The sequence below is a fragment of the Schistocerca cancellata genome, chromosome 4 (genome assembly GCF_023864275.1).
Source record: "Schistocerca cancellata isolate TAMUIC-IGC-003103 chromosome 4, iqSchCanc2.1, whole genome shotgun sequence".
In the NCBI taxonomy this organism is placed as follows: domain Eukaryota; kingdom Metazoa; phylum Arthropoda; class Insecta; order Orthoptera; family Acrididae; genus Schistocerca; species Schistocerca cancellata.
This window is the reverse complement of record NC_064629.1, coordinates 199,708,416-199,730,737: the sequence shown is the minus strand read 5'-3', so window position 1 is coordinate 199,730,737 and position 22,322 is coordinate 199,708,416.

Sequence of the window (22,322 nt, the reverse complement as noted above, 5' to 3'; positions counted from 1 at the left end):
GCCCTGATAATATCTTGGTCAGTGGAAATATTGCCCATCAAGTGAAGAAAGAGATGGGAGATCCAATCCCTACAACACAAAAGCGTGGGTATAACCCTGATAGTATCTTTGTCAGTGGAAATATTGCCCATCAAGTGAGGAAAGAGATGAGAGATCCAATCCCTAAAACACAACATCGTGCAATTATCTGTAAAGTAGAAGCAGCCATTCAACCTACATATGTTTCTTTCAAGAGAAGATTTAGTTTTAGACAAGCATAATAGCATGAATTTGCTGAGGAACTCCAAAATTCTCGTCCTTCACCCTTCCCCAGGAAATTATGAATCTGTTACAAATTTAGTTAAAACTATCTCCCGTAGGCACACTCCTCGGGGTGCAGAACAACGTACATACCAGGACTGAATAACGATGTTCAAATTCATGTCCGTCTTTTTGGATGCATTGATGTAAGCGCCTCTCTATCAGCATGGACACCTCTTAACATTTCTGCAGATACTGAAGCCCATTCATGACGTATTCGTTCTTTTGAACACATCTATATTTTCCGGTTCCATTTCATAAACCCTGGGTTTGATATAAGCCCAGAAGAAAAAATGCAAGGGCGTTAAATCAGCCGATATCGCTGGCCATCGACTGCAACCACCACTACCTAACCACCATTCGTGGTACATATTGTTGAGATACATCCTAATCCCTCTACAATAATGGGGTGGTGCACCATCGTGCTGAAACCAGTGCCTCACAGCTAACTGAACTGGGATGTCTTCTAGGAGATGCCAAAGATTGAGCTCATTCTGTGGGAACTACAATTACAGCCAACCATTTAGTCCGGGAGCCAAATAAACTGGTCCAATGACGTGGTCTCCTAGAATGCCGCACAATAGATGTAATGGATGTAATGTGGTAGTAACCAGTGAGGATCTGCAGGAACCCAGTAATGTAGATTGTGTGTATTCACATTGGCGAAATAGCATTCATTACCCCACAAAATCTGCCTGATGAAACCCGGATTAACGGCTACTTTATTTACGAGACGTCTGCTGAACGACACCAGATTTTGTAAATCGTTTCCATATTGCTGTTGGTGTAGGTTCAGCTTAAAGGGATGCCATTTTCGCTCCTCCACAATCCTTTGAAGCGAAGACCTCTATGTCCTCAGACCCTCTGCAGCTCTTCTTTGTCCTAATTACGATGAGAAATAGGTATTACTGGGCGCGATCGAATGACTTTCATAATATTGATAATAACGTTATTATTATTATTATTATTATTATTATTATTATTAAAGGTACAAATAACACTGCAACCTTACCGCAATAGCAAATGTGCTCCAGAATCCTCAATAACGTTCCGAGCAACATCGGGTATGTCGCCGATTGGTCTTTCCATTACACGTGCTACCTAGGAAGTACCTTCGGTTCTTAAGCTCTTCGCTGTACGTCTAAAAACATACGCAGAAGGTTGATGTCGCGTTGGAAAACGTTGTGAATACTTTCTTCTGGCCTCAGTAGCAATGCGGTAAGTCTCCCTATAAACCAGTAACATATCGGCGAAATCTTCGCTTAAAATTCACTTGTTACCCGCTTCAAGTGTAAGACCTGACTGGAACTACAAACAAACGACCATGCGATCTTATCAGAACAGAATCAGGAGGAAAACGCAAGCAAATGGCGACGCAGCTCGTGGAGGTTCGCTTGTACGTGCACGTCCGCCTTGAACAGCAGTGAAGAGGCAACCCTTCTTGCACCAAAATATGCGGGAAACGTAAAACTACAGAGGACGGCTTGCGTGGGCCCCTGGTACTTTCTTATTGCCGTGAGCGCAAGCCTCAGATGGCTGTATACTGAAAAAAATAAATAAATAAAATAAAATAAAAAATAAAAAACTATATTCGCGAATGAGACTATGTTCGTATTCCATTTTATATCTTAATTCAGAACTTTTGTGTCGATCATATGAAAACCTTAAAAATACCAAATTGATTTTGATACGTGGTGCCAGTCGCTTCTCTGTATTCATTTAAGATCTCTGCGATCGATTCTGTATCGCGTGGCAGCGATTTTCCTCTTTGGTCGCTTTTCGGCTGTTTAAGCACACGACGCTGTGGGGAGAGGCCTGGATTTTGGTCGGTTGGTTGGTGCACAAGTGTGCTGTCTGGTTGTCGGCAGTCGCTCTTTGCGCATGCTCTGCCTCTTTCTGTCACGTGGGCAGTGGGGCTGCGGAGGCAGACGTGCGTGCGGTCGGGAGTGTGTACTGTGTCTAGTGAGACGGCGACGGTCTCGTCTGTGCTGCTAAACGATGCGAACGTGTGACAGCGGCTTTGGAATGTATCAGCCTGCAACCGGATACGCTACAGAATCAAACGGTGAGAATTCTTCAGGTTTCGAAAGTCCTGCTATGTATACCTATAATGAATTTCGTGCTGTTTGTAGTTAATGGCTCTCCCAGTGTTTGGACGCCCATGTTATCTCGTGTTGAGTAATGGTGCACAACGTATTGAACAGTGGTTACCTGCGTGAATGATGTTTGCCTGTTGTGGACGTACTCGAGATACTGGCAAGGTGTGTATAACTAAGTGCGTGCCTGTGCACTTCGAAATAACCACCGGTTCGATTTCCTGGCACTTCTTTCTGACTTTTGCTATTAAGTGTAACCCACCTATAGTGGCATTCTTTTATAAAATTAAGAGATTTATGACATTGTTTTCCTGCTTGTATGTAATTAGTTCAAAATGGTTCAAATGGCTCTGAACACTATAGGACTTAACTTCTGAGGTCATCAGTCCCCTAGAACTTAGAACTACTGAAACCTAACGAACCTAAGGACATCACACACATCCATGCCCGAGGCAGGATTCTAACCTGCGACCGTAGCGGTCGCGCGGTTCCAGTCTGTAGCGCCTAGAACTGCTCGGCCACTCCGGCCGGCATGTAATTAGTACTTAGGATTATAAGACAGAGCATGTGTTCTGGTTTCTACACTTTTTGCAGTGTTCTCATGGTGAATTTTTATGTATCCTGGCTCCTGTGCAAAGGGAGTGTGAAACTTTGTTGTAGACAGTGATTGTCAGAAATTTAATTTGGCTGGAAAGAGTAATTGTATTTCTGTTTTGAATTTTTTCTGATGTTTTAAGGATTGTGTTACTCTGGATACTGCACAGTTGCTGCGTGATTTTATGTTGTTATTTATTATTTAGCGTATGGCTAATACAGACATACCATGACATTAAATTATATATACATATGTACATATTAACACACAAGAAACTTAAGTTTGTCTTTACAACTGAATATCCAGTCCTTCAATCCAGCGCACTGCATCTGGAGTTGCTAGCAGGAAGTCCTCTTTGGCGCCGTGAGAGGCTCGAATCCTGCATTCACTGACAATGTGGTGAACAGTCTGGTATGGAGCCCCGCAGTCACAGGCTGGATCAGACAGCTTCCTCCACTTAAAGAGAGCATCCCTGCATCGGCCATGGCCGGTACGGATTCTGTTGAGAGTAGTCATGGTCTTGCGTGGTAGGTCGAATCCACTTGGAAGTTTAGCACCTGAGAAGATGTTATGCAGGTGCACATCTGTCACTGCTTCCCACCGACCTTTCCATTCTTCAAGAGGTTTGGAATCCTTAGCAACCATGTCAGCAGTATCGCACAGGGTTGGATGCCATGATTTCAGTCTCTTACGATTTAAAAGCGGCAGGTCACTACGCACGGGTAGGTTAGAATTCCTGGAGATCTTGTGGAATCCTCTCATAAGCGCAGTACATCTGCGTAGATCAGAAGGCATTATACCGGTTAACAGTGGAAGCCAATAAACTGGAGTAGATCTGATGTTGTTGTATTATGTTGTTGACATTGTTGTATTATGTTGTTATCTTCGTGTCTTTTGCTTATAAATAAATAATATTTACAGCAAAGTTGAAACTGTCAGCCGGCCGGAGTGGCCGTGCGGTTCTAGGGTCTACAGTCTGGAACCGAGCGACCGCTACGGTCGCAGGTTCGAATCCTGCCTCGGGCATGGATGTGTGTGATGTCCTTAGGTTAGTTAGGTTTAATTAGTTCTAAGTTCTAGGCGACTGATGACCTCAGAAGTTAAGTCGCATAGTGCTCAGAGCCATTTGAACCATTTTTTTTAAACTGTCAGCCGGCCGCTGGTGGCCGAGCGGTTCTAGGCGCTTCAGTCTGGAGCCGCGCGGTCGCTACGGTCGCAGGCTCGAATCCTGTCTCGGGCATGGATGTGTGTGATGTCCTTAGGTTAGTTCGGTTTAACTAGTTCTGTGTTCTAGAGGACTAATGACCTCAGATGTTAAGTCCCATAGTGCTCAGAGCCATTTGAACCATTTTTGAAACTGTCAACACATTAATTTAGGTTTTATTCGAAAATTGTTGACCTGTTACGTTACACAGAGGGATGGTGTAGGAAAAATAAAATGTATATATAATAAAGATTTATCATACAGCATTAGAAAATGCAATCTCCTCGGAGAAAGGCAAAATTAAAAAACCAGTTGACAACATAAGCAAATCAAACATCGCTTCAGTACTTCTTCGAGCTTATATAAAACATCTTTCTGTTCTTTACCAACAACTTTTGGATTTGTCGGTAATAACAGGAAACCCTGGCCTTTAATCATAATGAAGAACATTCCATTCAGTACAAAATAACAATAATAATGAAATTGATTTTTTTATGTTTATGCATGTAAATTGTACTTGCATCAAAAGCAAATTCTTTGGTTACATAAAACTGTGGAAGGCATGCATCAGCTAATTTTTATTACTTATAAAATGCAGTTTATATTGTGTAAGGATTTAAAATACACAATGGACTAACACTGAACCATGGGCATTTGTATTTCTTCCGTTACTAGTGCTACCAATACTACCTGTAATCATACCATTTACTATGTCATTTATATAGTGTACCAAAACTACAGAAACTTAGTTTCGCTACAGCGCAAGTCTGGTCAGGACTGATGGGATTGGCTGACGCAGCCCACCGATTACGAGACGGCTGCCTGTCGCCGACTGAAGCTGGCACGCATCCCAGTGGATTCGTGGCTAGGAGGGTCTCTGTGGCGGCTGGACGCACTGACAGGCAATCCTGTCGACATGGCAGTGGGACGGAGCAGCCTCTCGGCTGAAACTGATACTGTGACAAATACCGACTCGGTGGCTCACCCATTCGATGTCCTGCCTGGCCAGATGGCAAGTATTTATACACGCCAAAGCAGCTTTGTTGTGGTTTTGATGCTATAAACGTCATGTACATCACTTAGTGAACAGTCCCTGGTTGCAGTAACTAGACGGGCACTGACTGGCAGACAGGCGACAACGTAGAGGTGGCGCTGTGGTGTTATGCTGAGCCAGCATTTTGCTGTAAGTGCCCTTCTTTACGGTGTATAGCCCCTTGCCTAGGCCAGTTCCATTTCAATATACAGAGTGAATATCAACAAAACCGACACACGCCAGTGACATATCCATGACTGCAAATGGAGGGAAAAACGTCCTATGAACACGTGTTCGGAAATGGACTTCATGAGTGCAACGACAACAATTTGTCCCGGAACGCAGTACAGAGCTGTATCATATCCACGTCACAACAGATGTTCAACGTGGCCTCCATGGAATGCAGTGCACACTTTCACACGTCGCATCACGGATTGCCGCACTCTTTCACACGTTCCAGCCTGTCTCCTTATAGCATACAGGTATCGTGAACAGGCTGTTGAAGTGTCTGCACATTAGGAACTTGTTCAGCATATACAACGCATCTCAGATGTTACCAGAGGTGAAAATTCAGAGGGTTTAAATCCGGTGATCTAGCAGGCGGTACTATAGGGCCTCTGCATCCTATCCGACGTCTGGGGAACATATTGTTGAGATGTCGGCGAAATTTAATGCGGAAGTGAGGTGCTGGCCTGTCATAAGGAAACTACGTAACTTGTCGCATTGCCAAAGGCACATTCTCAAGCAGCCCAGGCAGAGTGTTCCGCAGGAATTTCAGGTACTTTCCTCCGTCGAGCTGTTGTGGAATAATAACCAGTTCAAGTATGTGGTCGCCAAGAATTCCTGATCACACATTGATGCTTTATCGATACTGATGAGACATCTCAACCATTCCCCGAGGGTTGTCTGTAGCCCACAGATGAAGAGTATCCATATTGTTTATGTAAATTCTGGTAAAAGTAACTTCGTCGATAGACGACTGATGACAGGAATCCTATAACTGTAATCGTGTGGTGGAAAAAGCATCGACATCCTTCGAGTAGAGAGAAATCTGATGCTGTTAATCCTTGCACTCGTTGCGTGCGATAGGGATAGTAGCAGTTTCCATGCAAGATACACATAATCGTAGTTTGGCTTTCGGGTACCTGTTGTACTACACTGTAGTCCAAGGTTCATAGAGCTATTTTACTTGGCAGCGAAGACTACTTTTGTCCTTACGTTTTTCGCACCAGTATATTTGTGAATGTCTATTACTCTCATACTGCAACGAACTGTTAAAAAGTTTCAATAGTACTGCGAGGCACTGGTTAATATTCTCACTTGTTTATACTGATACCTGCAAAATAGAGATTTATGAACCTCATACATAATTATAATTAGTGTCTTCTTTACGATGACATATTTTTCTAAATTTCTTGTTACAACAGAATATTATCCAGAAAGACATCGCTCAATGAAAACATGCAAAAAGTGTTAAAATACAGATGTCTCTGTTCACAAATTGGTAATTATTCTTATGCTAAAAGTAGCCGAACCTATACGTTTTACGTGATTGACTAAACGGTTTTTCCAGTTGAAGTTTTCAATAGTATACAGCCCAAGAACTTAACTTTTTTGTTATTTTTGCTGGTACACTAAAATAATGGAAGGTGGGGTATTTTTAGCAGTACAGAATGGATGAGATGTATTTTTTTTAAGATTAAATGTAGTTCATCTGTGACCAACCAGTACAGAACGTCTACAAAAGCATCGGTTATTATTTTCCCCATGGGTGCTTCTTCGACCGCCCAGCAGCAATGATTGTATTGCCAAACAAAAGGAGCTAATTCTGCCTCCTGATTGGAATGAACTAGCAGATTTTTAGCATAGAGAGAGAACAGTAATGAGCCCATGCTCGACCTTGCTGTACGCCATTGTTACTTTCATCCGAGAATAACACGTGGCGTTTCTGTTTATATTACACGAACTTCCTGCATTTTGTTAATTAAATATGAACTAAACTCGACATGTCCTCAATCACAGATCTCATAAACAGTTAAGTCCTCCAATAGAATAGTATGATTGACACAGTAAAGTATCTTCGATACGTCGTTGAAGATATCAACTGGCGATACATGGTTATTTAAAATTTTTGTGTGCTTAGTGAAAGTAAATATATTTGCTTCAGTAGAGCATCCCTACTGAAATCGAAACTGTGACTGACTGACCATATAACTGCTACGAAGGTGGGGGGACATCTACATCTAAATCTACGTACATACTCCGCAAGTCTCCATATGGTGCGTAGCAGAGGGTACTCTGTACCACTACTAGTCGTTTCTTTTCCTGTTCAAATAGCAAATAGGAAATAGAGCGACAGGAAAAGGCCTGTATGCCTCTGTTCGAGCTCTAATATCTCTAACCTTATCTTCATGGTCCCTATGCGGAATGTACGTTGCCGGCAGCAGAATCATTCCAGCCAGCCCAAAAGCGGTTTCTATACATTTTCTGAATAATGCTCCTCGAAAAGAATGTTGCGTTCCCTCCAGTGATTCTCATTTGAGTTGCCCAAGAATCTCCGTAATCCTTGCGTGTTGTTCGAACCTACCGATAACAAATCTAGCAGCCCGCCTCTAAATTCTTTCGATATCTCCCTTTAATCCGATATGGTGCGTATCCTAAGCACTCTAGCAGTACTCAACAACGGGTCGCACTTGTGTCCTATATGCTGCCTCCTATACAGATGAACCGTACTTTCCCTAAAATTTTTCCAGCAAACCAAATCCGACCATTTACCTTCCCTGCTACAATCCTTACATGTTCATTCCATTTCATATTGCTTTGCAACGTTACGCCTAGATCTTTAATTGACGTGACTGTGTCAAGCAACACACTACTAATGATGTACTCGAATATTATCGTTTTGCTTCTCCTACTCATCTGCATTAACTTACATCATTCTATATTTAGAGCTAGCTGCCATTCATCACACCAACTACAAAGTTTGTCTAAATCATCGTGCATGTTCCTACAGTCGCTCAACGACGACACCTTCCCATACACCACAGTGCCATCAGCAAACAGCCGCCGATTGCTGCTTACCCTGTCCGCCAGATCATCTACGTATATGGAAAATAACAGCCGACGTATTACACTTCTCTGGGGCAGTCCTGACGATAACCCTAGCTGAGATGAATACTCGCCGTCGACGATAACACTCTGGGTTCTGTTACGTGACAAGTGTTCGTGGTGTGTCGCAAAAGCCGTCGAGAGTATGCACACACAATAGCGCCTTTCTTAGCAATCATATACAACCGGTCACTTGACGAAAGGTCTGTTCCTGAAGACTGGAAAGTAGCACAGGACACACCAATATTCAAGAAAGGAAACAGGAGTAACCCATTGAATTACAGGCCCATATCACTGACCTCAATTTGCAGTAGGATTTTGGAGCATATACTGTACTCGAACATAATGAATCACCTTGAAGAAAATGACTTATTGATACATAACCAACACGGATTCAGAAAATATCGTTCTTGTGCAACGCAGCTAGCTCTTTATTCCCATGAAGTAATGAGTGCTGTCGACAAGGGACCTCAGATCGATTCCATATTCCTAGAATTACAGAAGGCTTTTGATGTCGTTCCTCACAAGCGACTATTAATCAAATTGCGTGCATATGGAGTATCGTCTCACTTGTGTGACTGGATTTGTGATTTCCTCTCAGAGAGGTCACAGTTCGTAGTGATAGACGGTAAATCATCTAATAGAACAGAAGTAATCTCTGGCGTTCCGCAAGGTAGTGTCATAGGCCCTCATCTGTTCCTGATTTATATAAATGATCTAGGTGATAATCTGAGCAGCCCCCTTAGATTGTTTGCAGATGACGCTGTAATTTACCGTCTAGTAAAATCATCAGACGATCAATTAGAATTACAAAATGATCTAGAGAGAATTTATGTATGGTACGAAAAGAGGCAGTTGCTACTAAACAAAGAAAAGTGCGAGGTCATCCACATGGCTACTAAAAGAAATCCGATAAATTTCGGGTATACGATAAATCGCACAAATCTAAGGGCTGTCAATTCGACTAAATACCTAAGAATTACAATTACGAGCAACTTAAATTGGAAAGACCGCATAGATAATATTGTGGGGAAGGCGAAACCAAGACTGCGCTTTGCTGGCAGAACACTTAGAAGATGCGACAAACGCACTAAAGAAGCAGCCTACATTACACTTGTCTGTCCTCTGCTGGAATATTGCTGCACGGTATGGGATCCTTACCAGCTAGGATTGACGGAGAACATCGAAAAAGTGCAAAGAAGAACAGCTCGCTTCGTGTTATCGCGCAATAGGGGTAAGAGTGTCATTGTTATGATACGCCTGTTGGGGTGGCAGTCAGTGAAACAAAGGCGGTTTTCTTTGCGGCGAGATCTATTTACGAAATTTCAACCACCAACTTTCTCTTCCAAATGCGAAAATATTTTTTGGCACCCACCTACATAGGGAGAAATGATCCTCATAATAAAATAAGAGAAATCAGAGCTGTAACGGAAATATTTACGTGTTCCTTTCTCCCACGCGCCATTCGAGAGCGGAATGGTAGAGGAATAGTATGAAAATGGTTCGATGAACCCTCTGCCAGGCGCATAAGTGTGAATTGCAGATTAACCATGTAGATGCAAACGTAGATGTAGATGCCACACGGAAACACACCGCCGTCGACATGGTTGTAAGCTCAGCCCTTGCGACTACACAACGTTCCGACTCTGTCATTTGCATCGCTACCTGCAGAGGGCATTCGCGTACACCGGACGATTGTACAGAGGAGTTGTAACTCGGCAAGAGAGGTCGCACGTACCGTGAACCTTTCGCTCCATCCGCAAATGTCGCGGGCAGCCAATCAGGAAGAAGTGCACCTCCGCTGTGCAGGTATTTAGGACCGCTTCCGCGACGGTCACTGCAGCTTCCTATCGTCCTATCTGTCTCACATCAATGTTCAGCAAGCTCTTGGAATCCATCCTTACCCGGCGCATCCATCACCACCTCCACCAAAACCACCTCCTCCACAACACCCAATGTGGCGTTCGACCTTCCTTCTCTGCCGATGACCAACTCCTCTGCCTCACTCATCTCCTCTCCCTTCAGCTTAACTCCCGTCGCTCCGCCATTTTTGTCTCCCTCGACCTCGAAAAGGCCTACGACCGTGTCTGGCATCCCGGTCTCCTGTTTAAACTCCAAACCTATGTCCTTCCTGTCAACTACATCTGTCTGATGGCCTCCTTCCTGTCCCACCGCCCCTCCTATGTTATCATCCATAATGCCAATTCCCACACCTTCTAACCCTCTGCAGGTGTGCCCCAGGGCTCTGTCCTCTCCCCTCTCCTCTACCTCCTGTACACGGCAGATATGCCCCAACCCCCCCCCCCCCCTCCAGTACACCTCTTGCAATATGCTGATGACACCGCATTCCTCGTCCTCGCTCCTACCCTCCAACGGTCCCAACACCTTTTCCAGAATCACCTTGACCTTTTTGCCACATGGTGTAACCAGTGGCTCCTGAAAATCAATCCTTCCAAGACCCAGGCAATCACTGTAGGTCGTACCACTCGCCGCTTCCGGCTCCTGGATTTCTCCCTTACTTTCTGCGCCCGTCCTATCCACCTCACACCCACCCTCACCTACCTTGGCCTCACCATTGAGCGTCACCTCACCTGGATCCCTCATCTCCGCTCCATCCAATCAAAAGCCCACAACCACCTCTGACTCCTCAAACTCCTCTCTGGCCGGACATGGGGATTGCACCCCTCTACCATCCTCCACACCTACAAATCCTTAATCCGTCCCATCCTCTGTTATGCCAGTCCCACCTGGATATCTGCCCCCCCCCCCCAAATTCTATAAGATCCTTCCAGATCCTTGAGCATCATGCAATCCGCCTCACCTTCCGTATACACCTCCTGTCCCCCACGTGGTTCCTCTATGACCTCATTTCTTTCCCCCATCTGCTCCTATTCCTCGAACAAATCTGCATACTCTACACCTCCCGCCGCCTTGATCCCCCTCATCCCCTGGTTGCTCCTCTCCCATCCCCGACCCCTGCCACGTCTTCACTGTTGTGCCCCCCTACCCTCCATCTCTACACCCTTCATCTCCTTTCCCAAGGTGGCTTCCATCAACTCCCCCTCCCAGATGATGCCCTCTCTCCCTCCGTTTATCCCTCCTATCAACTCTGATCCTCACCCCCCCCTCCTTTCCTCCGTCCTTTTATTGGGCTCCCTCTCCCCCCCTTTCCATCCTCTTTTTTCCCCACCTACCCTCTCTCTGCCCCCCTTCTCTCCCCCGAGTCCTTTTGCATTTCCCTCCTCTTCCTTTTCCCATTCCCTCTCGCGTCTGCCATGCCCCTCCCCCCCTTATGAGTCCTCTCCCTCCTTTGGTTCCCCCCCTTTCGGTTTTCCTCTCCTCCCTCCTTGTTCCCCCCCCCCATCTGTCCAGGTCTCCCCCCCTCCCCTCCATCTGCCCTCGTCTATGGTGAGTTATCTTTGTGCCGACATTTTAGTGCAGTGTTTACAGTGAGTGTTCAGTGTTGTGTGTCTTCCCCGAAGTGTTGCGAACGGACATCATACTGACACTGGGTGTGATTTTTATATCTTTTGCGAACAGAAACCAGACTGTCGCCATGTTTTTTAATTGTCTGTCTACTATGTTACCTGTCTGCTTCCTGTGTATTTTATTAGCTTTGCCAACCCTTTGTTTTATGTTTTAACTTTCCACAATTTTCCGCCGTTTTACAATTTCCGTCACCGTTTTATCGCCTGCTTTTATTGTTTCTTATCTTCTCCTTACATTTTATAAAGTCTGTAGGCTGCAGAGCAGCGTAATAAGCTGCTGCCAGCCCGCCCCCTTCGGGGGGAATCGAAATACAATAAAGGAAGGAAGAAAGGAAAAAAAAAAACGGTCACTGCAGTTACGACGCAGCCAGCCAAGAGAGGATCTCCCGCCGCCATCGCCACCAAGGGACCTCGGAACCGGCTCGCAGGCCTGTTGGTATTCTGTGAGACCCCTTGGCAAGACTATAGAAACTGAACTCTTCCAACCGTAACTTGAGTGTTAATCTCCTACAATGTGCTCCGCTCAAGGAGAGCGAGGACTTAAACATTTGATAATCAACTCGTAGACTCCTTTGTTTCCCCCCCCCCCTTTCGTTTTTCCTCTCCTCCCTCCTTGTTTCTCCCCCCCCCATCTGTCCAGGTCTTCCCCCCCCCCCCCAATCTGCCCTCGGCTATGGTGTGTTATCTTTGTGCCGACATTTTAGTGCAGTGTTTACAGTGAGTGTTCAGTGTTGTGTGTCTTCCCCGAAGTGTTGAGAACGGACGACTGTGGAAGCCTTCCTTTTTGTTTTTCCAAGTACTTGCGTTTAGTTGTGAACTGATTTCCCTGTTAGGAAAGAGTTACAAAGATGGTTACTTGTTTCTTTTGAGAGTAAACTAAAACGATTTGTGTTGAATGCATTGTGTTCTTAAATATAGAGGACGAACCAAATGCTCGTGTGTTTCACGTAGAAATGTTCGAAGTTCAGGATACTACACTTCGAGCAACTCGCACACCTGGTAACCTATTCCGTATGCTTGTCCTTCATTAAGAGTCGACAGTGCATCGTGTCAAATGCTGTACGGAAATCTAGGAATACGGAATCCACCTATGGCCCTTCATCCATGGTTCGCAGGACCTCATGTGAGAAAAGGGCAATGCTTTCAAAATGGGCACAGAAACTTTTTCCTCTCAAGAAAGTTCATTATATTCGAATTGAGAATATGTTTAAGGAATTTGCAGTAAATCGATGTTAAAGATATTGGTGTGTAATTTTGCGGGTCCGTTCTTTTGCCTTCCTTATATATAGGAGTGACCTGAAGGTTTTTCTTTTTCCAGTCGCTTGAGCCTTTGCGCAAGACGAGAGATTTGCAATGAACGCAAGCTACGTAAGCGGCCAATACCGTAGAGCACTCTTCGTAAAACCGAACTGGGTTTCTATTAGGACCTGGCGACTTAACATTCTTCCAATTCTTTCAAATTTGTTTCTCTGCACCAGGGATGCTTATTATTATGTTCTCCCTACGGGAGTCTGTGCGATGGTCAAACGACGGGTTTGTACGATTCTTCTGCGTGAACGACTTCTTAAATGCGAAAGTTCAACTTCGGCTTTACTTTAGCTGTCTTTTAACGCCACACAAGACTAGTCAGTGAGTAACTGAATGGAAGCTTTACAGCCACTTAGCGAATTTACGTAGCACCAGAAGCTTCGAGGATTCTCAGCAAGATCTATTGCTATGGAATGACGGTGGTAGTGGTAGTACTAATAGTAGTAACAGTAAGCTTCGAGCATCGATATTTTTATACGCACGAATTTCCGTTAACTCTTGCCTGTCCTCATTTGCACGTTCTATTTTGAAGCGAAAATGCAACACCCTTTGCTTCCTCAGTATTTTTCTAATTTCGATGTTTAATCGCGGAGGGTCTTGTCCATCCTTAATCCACTGACGCGACACATACTTCTCATGAGTGCAATTTATAATGTTTAAATTTTGCCCATAATTCCTCTACGTCCATCGTACTGGACTAAATGGTCTCTGTTCATTAGTTAAGTGGGATTCTAACTGATGTGAAGGTCGAAGGCAACGTGTCATGACCTCACACAAATGCAGGATGCTTTTCGATCGGTATCCCTGAGATTTGCAGTGGAATGATAGAGGCTAGCACGAGTGGGGTGGTTGTAGGAATCTGGAGTATTCTATAATAATTAGTACTGGAATACTTTCGTAAATAACTTTTTCTTCACTTTGTCCTGCTACTGCACTCCAGGAACATAACTAACAACTATCTTCCTTGAATAAAAATGACTCATTAACAAACATTAAGCAAGATAATAATTTGGGTATTACGTGCGTAATACAGGCGCGAACTAGAGGCTGCGAACCTAGCGAGCTGAAGGCTATTGTAATCTGATTTCGCTCACGGTCTGTCGCTGACTCAGTCGGTGCGAGTCTCTCCGTCCGTGCCATACGGCGGCGCTGCAAGCGCCAGCGAGTACAGAGAGGTTGCAAGCGCTGGACCGCTATCCATTATCGCGTGGTGTCTACCGTTGACACCACATTCCTCCCCCGCAAATTTACGAACAGACGTGGAATAGGGCTTACTCCTGCCGGGGGGAGGACCCCATGCTGACGTGGATGAGGGGGTGGGACTACGACATTAAGGCAAGGCTCGCCCAACCGCACCCCGCCATTCGAACTGAGGGGAGCACGGAAACGCCAGAAAACCGCCTCCAGGATGCACGTCAACATGGTTTTTTTTTGTTATGGTTTTAGGGCGCAAAACTGCTACGGTCATTAGCGCCCGGTCTGTGACTTATGAAAAGGTGAAAAAAAAGAAAAACTGGAAACCAGCAGCAATAGGAGCGAAACTCAAAAAAATGGTTCAAATGGCTCTGAGCACTATGGGATTTAACATCTGTGGTCATCAGTCCCCTAGAACTTAGAACTACTTAAACCTAACTAACCTAAGGACATCACACACATCCATGCCCGAGGCAGGGTTCGAACCTGCGACCGGAGCGGTCACGCGGTTCCAGACTGAAGCGCCTAGACCGCACGGCCACACCGGCCGGCGAAACTCAAAAAAGTGGGGAAACTAAAAACAGAAGGAAAGCTTGAAAAATCACTATAGAAGGGGGGTTGTGTGTCCCCAAATAGAGCTTCAAATGACTGACGTCATCTCACTGACGCTAATAAACTCGAGAACGCGATCGGCTGAGCGCGTGTGATCTGCTAAAATGGAAGATATATCAGGCGACAGCTGTAGACGGGCGCGTAACTGATTAAATAGGGGTACTCAAGTAAAAGGTGTCTCACGGTCCACAGTTGAGAGCAGTGGGGACAAAGCGGGGGAGGATCGGCACTTAAAAGATGTCGATGGCTAAAAAGACAGTAGGCTATCAAGGGTCTAGTTAAAAATACCTCCTTCCGACGACGAGTTCGGGAGGAAAAGGTCCAAGCACAGGGAAGAGCTTTCACGTCCCGCAATTTATTATTAGGAAGTGTCGACCAATGTGCGTGCCATAAAAGAGCAACACGACGACATAAAACACTCCGTAGATCGGCGAAGGGAACCATGCGAACAGCAGGCTGAAGAAGAGAGACTGCAGCCCTGGCCGCTATATCGGCCGCCTCGTTTCCACAGATTACCATCATGGGGTGTGTGCATGTCTACTATGATAGGAGGCTCCGCCGAGTCGACATCCATCGGGCCGGGGCACCCGACGGGCAAATATTGATCACAATCCATGGGGCCAGGTCGTACAGAGGGGGTGGAGGCCACCGTGGCGTCACTATCTGGAGGCACACCCACTGTCACCGGCGATGGGCCCAGGGAATCACCCGGCCGCCGTAGCGATGACTCAACTACGGGCGACTCAGGCGCGGCACTGCGGAACCGCGCAGGCGCGTCGACCCGCGCCACGGGGTCTGAAATCATACGACGAGCGGCAGAGACTCCTCGGCGGACAAGGCGCATCTGGTTCTGATGCTGGCGCACCTCTCCAGATGGGGCAGAAACTACGTACAAGACTTTGCCAAGGCGGCGAAGAACCCGAACTTGTAACCAGTGGCGAGTGCCGCGATAGTTGCGGAAAGATACGTCGTCGGGCAAAACATGGGAATCGGTCGTGGCGCAGACACACGGTTCGGTGGATGCAGTAAATGCACCAGTGTCCGATGCAGACGACCGTGTAACAGCCGGCCGCGGTGGTATAGCGGTTCTAGGCGCTCAGTCCGGAACCGCGGGACTGCTACGGTCGCAGGTTCGAATCCTGCCTCGGGCATGGATGTGTGTGATGTCCTTAGGTTACTTAGGTTTAAGTAGTTCTAAGTTCTAGGGGACTGATGACCACAGATGTTAAGTCCCACAGTGCTCAGAGCCATTTTTGACCGTGTAACAATTCAGCCGGTGACGATCCGGAGCTTTGTTGCATCCGGTAAGAGGCCAAAAACAGTAGTAGTGTGGCTTCCCGAGAGTGAGACTCGCGCAACTTAGACATTTGCGCCTTTAATGTGCGAACAAAATGTTCAGCAGCACCGTTCTATTGAGAGGTGAGAACGGAGCAGAAGTGATATGCTGAACACCTTGCGAGTCACAAAAATTCTCGAACTCTGAAGAGACAAACTGAGGTCCATTGTCGGTAACGAGAACTTCAATGCAAAAAATTGAAATCAAGACATGAATCTTATCTGATGAGGTCGTTGATGGCACCTGCACAACGAATGGAAAATTGATATAAGAATCGATGACAATCAACCATCGTGCGTTCCAAAATGGACCAGCAAAACCCAAATGCAAGCGTTGCCAAGGGGCAGTGGCAGGGGGCCAAGAGAAAAATGTCTGTGGCGGTGTAGATTGATCGGCAGCACACGCCGTGCAAGAAGAACAAAGTTTGTTAACATCAGAATCGATACCCAACCAGGTACAATGACGACTAGCTAAATGTTTCGTCCGTACAAGACCCCAATGACCTCGATGTAGAAAGCGCAACACAGCGGATTGCAAAGTACGTGGAACGAAAACAGGGGACTGATCATTCTCCGTGCGGAGCAAAAGAACACGTCGCACAAATAACCGCTGTCGGTGTGCAAAGAAACGGCGAGCAACAGGATCTGAAATCCGTGAACTAGAAGAAGGCTATTGCGTAGCGATGTATTGCAAAACAGGTTTAAGAGAAGAATCGGCAGCAATAGCGGCCGCTACGCGACGATAGTCGAGCGGAAAACCTTCGACCACAGCATCGTTTTGTAAAGCAATAGCCGGCCGGGGTGGCCGAGCGGTTCTGGGCGCTACAGTTTGGAACCGCGCGACCGCTGCGGTCGCAGGTTCGAATCTTGCCTCGGGCATGGATGTATGTGCCGGACAGTGTGGCCGTGCGGTTCTAGGCGCTTCAGTCCGGAACCGCGTGACCGCTACGGTCGCAGGTTCGAATCCTGCCTCGGGCATGGATGTGTGTGATGTCCTTAGGTTAGTTAGGTTTAAGTAGTTCTAAGTTCTAGGGGACTGATGACCACAGGTGTCAAGTCCCATAGTGCTCAGAGCCATGGATGTGTGTGATGTCCTTAGGTTGGTTAGGTTAAGTAGTTCTAAGTTCTAGGGGACTGATGACCTCAGATGTTAAGTCACATAGTGCTCAGAGCCATTTTTTTGTAAAGCAATAAACATACAAGCCTGTCCAGATTCATCAAAAGTTATGACTTCAGAAATGGGAAGACGAGATAACGCGTGAGCTTCACCGGGTTGAGCCGTAGACCGAAAGTACGTTGTAACGGGGCGAAAGAAACGAAGACCAGCGAATCAATTTTTGCTCCGTACGTGGAGTTACGGGCTTCGATGGGTGAAACAACGAAGTCAGTGGTTTATGGTCGCTGATGAGAATAAACTTGCGACCATACAAGAAATCATGGATTTTTGTCACACCAAAAATGGCAGCTAAAGCTTCCTTCTCAATCTGCGAATAATTTTTCTAATCAGATGAGAGCAATTTAGATGCAAAAGCAATTGGACGAGCGAGAGAACCTGTTTTATGGACAAGAACCACCCCGATCCCAAAATGCATCAAGCATCAAGCATGAGAACTAATGATTTCTGAGGATCATAGGGTGTTAAACAAGTACTAGATAACAACGCTGCTTTCAGCTTCTGGAAAGCCTTGTCACATTCTGGCAATCAAACTAACGGAACGTTTGTCCGTCGAAGACGATGAGGAGCTGCAAGAGAAGAGGCATGGTGTATAAAGCGGTGGTAGTAATTGATCTTGCCTAACTTCGATTGCAGTTCCTTTACCGTCGTTGGAGCTGGCAAATCGGCGATGGCTCGCAAATGTTCCGGCGATGGGTGTATACCCTGAGAACTAATTACATGTCCAAGGTAAGACAGTTCACTCGCGAAGAAGGTGCAAATGTCTCTGAGCACTATGGGACTTAACATCCATGGTCATCAGTCCCCTAGAACTTAGAACTACTTAAACCTAACTACCCTAAGGACATCACACAACACCCAGTCATCACGAGGAAGAAGGTGCACTTGTCTTTGTTTATTTTCAGTCCATTGTCCTATAGCACTTGAAAGAGATGACGCAAGCTTTGTAAATGGTCCGTCGGTGTCACTCTAGACACGACAATGTCATCTAAATAGTCAAGGCAAGAGGGTACCGATGCACAAAGGGTTTGTAGATAACTTTGAAATATAGCTGGGGAAGAAGCACATCCGAAAGGAAGGCGTTTGTATTTGTACAACCCGAGGTGAGTATTCACTACCAAGAGCTTTTAGGGCCGGCCGCAGTGGCCGAGCGTTTCTAGGCGCTTTAGTCTAGAACCGCGCGACCCCTACGGTCGCAGGTTCGAATCCTGCCTCGGGCATGGATGTGTGTGATGTCCTTAGGTTAGTTAGGTTTAAGTAGTTCTACGTTCTAGGAGACTGATGACCTCAAATGTTAAGTCCCACAGTGCTCAGAGCCATTTGAACCATTTGAACTTTTGGATTTCTTCATCAAGTGGTAGTTGAAGATAGGCATCCTGCAAATCTATCTTGATAAAAAAATTTCCGGGTCCCAACCGATCAAACAAGTCTTCCGGGCGAGGCAATGGAAATGTTGCTGTAACAGTTTGTACGTTGACTTTGGCCTTGTAATTCACACACAGTCTCAACTTTCCGGAAGGTTTTCTTAAGATAACAAGCGGTGAAGCCCATTGTGATGCTGAAATATGTTCTATTACATCTTGTTATTCCAGATCACGCAAGGTTTGTGCAACACTGTCACGCAGCGCGTGTGAGACTGGGCGCGCTCGGTAAAATTTTGGTCGTGTTTCTTCTTTTAATTCGACATGAGCTTGAAGATTCTTCGCGCAGCCTAAACCTGGCGAGAACAAGTCAGCAAATTTGTTACACAAGACTTCGATGCTGGTCGTTGGAACACTTGAGGTCATGGACAGTACTTTATCACGCACTTAACGAAAACAGATCGAAGGCGTCCAAGCCGAAGATATCGACAGTATTGCGGGAATAAAGCACATGCACAGTTAACACGTGTGTTTGTCCACGGTATGTCGCTGGGAAGCTACACAGTCCTAATACCGGGATGTCATGACCACTGTATGTTGCAAGCGACATATTCGCTTCACGCAAGGGAGGGCTTCCAAGCAAATGATGCGTTTCCCTGTGAATAAGAGAAACGGCAGCTCCAGTATCTAACTGGAAAGTAATTGGGCGTCCGTGTATTAGCAAATCCACAAAAAGTTTGTTCTGACGTCGTGAGAAAACGTCAGAGGTCGTGGCTAGATGCACTTGAGCATCCTGATAAGCAAAACAAACACGTCGCGACCGAGACTTGTGGTCCGCAGCTCGTGGTCGTGTGGCAGCGTTCCCGCGCCCGGGTTCCAGGGTTCGATTCCCGGCGGGGTCGGGGATTTTCTCTTCCTCGTGATGACTGGGTGTTGTGTGATGTCCTTAGGTTAGTTAGGTTTAAGTAGTTCTAAGTTCTAGGGGACTGATGACCATAGATGTTGAGTCCCATAGTGCTCACAGCCATTTGAACCATTTGAACCGAGACTTGCCTCGCCTGCGTTGCGTGCGCAATTGACAAAGTTCAGAGCCGAATCCGGGCGAGTCAGTTCAGTATGGCAAAGTTCATTTGTCGAGCAGAAACCACATTAACATCCATAGGTACAGCCTCTTTAAATTTGGTTTTGACCTGAGAACCGTTCCGGGAGTTACTGCTCCGGGAAATGGAAGGGTGATTTGAACGTTCGCGTTTCAAACATACAGACTGGACGTGTACTTTTTGATTACAAAAGTAGCAAGTAGCGTTCCTGGAGGGGCAGGATGGACGCGAATGCTTGCGGTGGCAGTTATGACATGACCGCACAGCGGGTGAAAGTTGTTTACGCTGGTGGCCTGGGGCCGATGCGCGGGCAGCATGCGCAGAAACTTGGCCACGTGTAGTCTGGGCGCACGGCGACCAGTCGGCGAACTAATGCCACAGACTCCGGGCGGCGATTCAAAGCATGGAGGTGAGAATAAGGGGAGATGGCGCTACGTATCCCAGCCGTACTACGTTTTGAAGCTGTGGGGGCGTGGCTCGCTGCCATGACACTCTGACCAAAACCTTGCCAGTGTGCTATAGCTCTGCGTGTATTACAGACGCTAATTGCACCATATACGCATGTAACGTCATCAGATTTGTTGTTTCAAAGTTTTTGTTTAAAATAAAATCTCTTAAATGCGAAATTCCGCGTTTCTTCTGATTAAAAATAGTTTTTAATGTAATATTACGAATAGCTAGCCTTCAATGTAAACGATACAATTTTGTTAATTCAGTAATAAACGTGTATCACAAACTAAATAATAGAAACTGAAAACTAAGTTAGCTATACCCTCCCTCCAAAGCCCCATAAATACATCTTGTTTGTAATACGTACTGGGACATTTCAGTTACGTTACACTACTGGGAAACACTGTTCATTACCACCAATATTTGCTGAAATACGGTACATGGAATGGCAAATCTACACGGTGTCCTGTTTAGGCCTATACTTTACGCCAGTTAATGTAGTGTTAGCTTTTAATTTGGTACATGATGAAGACAAAGTGAGTTACTCAACACTTCGATTATCGACGATACGTACGTATTATACTGAAACGTGAACTTGAAAACTAAGAATTTAATTCTTTGAATTAACATAACTTTTGCAAATGTTTTGGGTGTGTAGGGAAAACTGATGGTACAGCATTTTCTCGGAGCCTTACTGTTGAAAGGGAAGTTCGGTCTATGTCCTCTTCTCGGAAATGCTGAGAACATATAGTGCTCCATTTAGATGCACGCCAATTCTTCCTCCTCACGGCATTCTCCCACAGAGCTTTCCGACTTTCATTTTTAGGAAATCTAAAATCATACAGGAGAAAAACACGCCATAGTACAAGTACCGATGTAGCACACGTTCATTCACAATGAAGTTGTAAAATCACACTTAACGAGACAACTTACACATGAAATGTTATTCCCTTCGATTTCGCATCACAATCAGAACGATTCGTACATCCCAACACCACACAAGTCACCATAATAGCTCAAAATCCTTGCAAAAGCGAGCGGCAAGCCTTGCACACAAGCTTACAGCAGCAATGTTTTGGTCGGATTGAGATTGCTACACTTGCCTTCACATAGCTTCACAGCTGTGACGTCACGGCGTCTCCCTCTATTCTTACCTCCATGATTCAAAGGATTTTGCCGCAAAATCTAATGTGTCCTGTGTTTCAAGAATGTCTATCACTTGCTCCAGGGAGGGATTTGACAATTTCAAAATTTGTTCCCTGATTCTGGAATCGAAAATGTTCTGAGCTATGGCATCTCTAAACATGCTATCTGCATAGGAAATTCCACACGAGCAAGAAAAATTACAGTCACATGACAGTCCATGCAGTTCCGCTACCCACTCTCTGTTCGACTGAAACTGATTACGGGAGGTTCGGAAAAATTTAAATCTCTGTGTGACCACATTGATAATGTCTGCGAAGTATTTGTCCAGTTTTGCTATAGCTTCTTCAACCATTTCGCCGTCGGCACACGGGCCGTGCTGTCGAACGTCAACGTTGAGCGTGCTAAGTTCAACGTGCTGCTGAACGCTCAGAAATGATGCGACTTGTGCATACGGTACATGGGCCCCAACGTGGTATACGCGATCACAACGCACTCCAGCGGCAGTTGCGGGATGTTTCTAGTTCGTAAATCACACTAAATGGGCGGACGAAAAATTCCCACATTAGCTGTACTGAAACGCACATTTCCTCCATCGTCCACGAAAAGGAAAGTACCACGTCCAATCAATAAGGACACAGGCTTATAAAAGTGCCATTACAAACAGTGCAATACAAGTTTGCAATACTTTTCCACACAAGATAAACATTATTTCATCATTCGCACATTTTAGTAAAATCCCAAGGTCAGCCTTACTTGATCACTGTTCCTACCCAGTAGCAGAATATTTGCAACATGTTAATTATGAAGCCTAGAAGAAA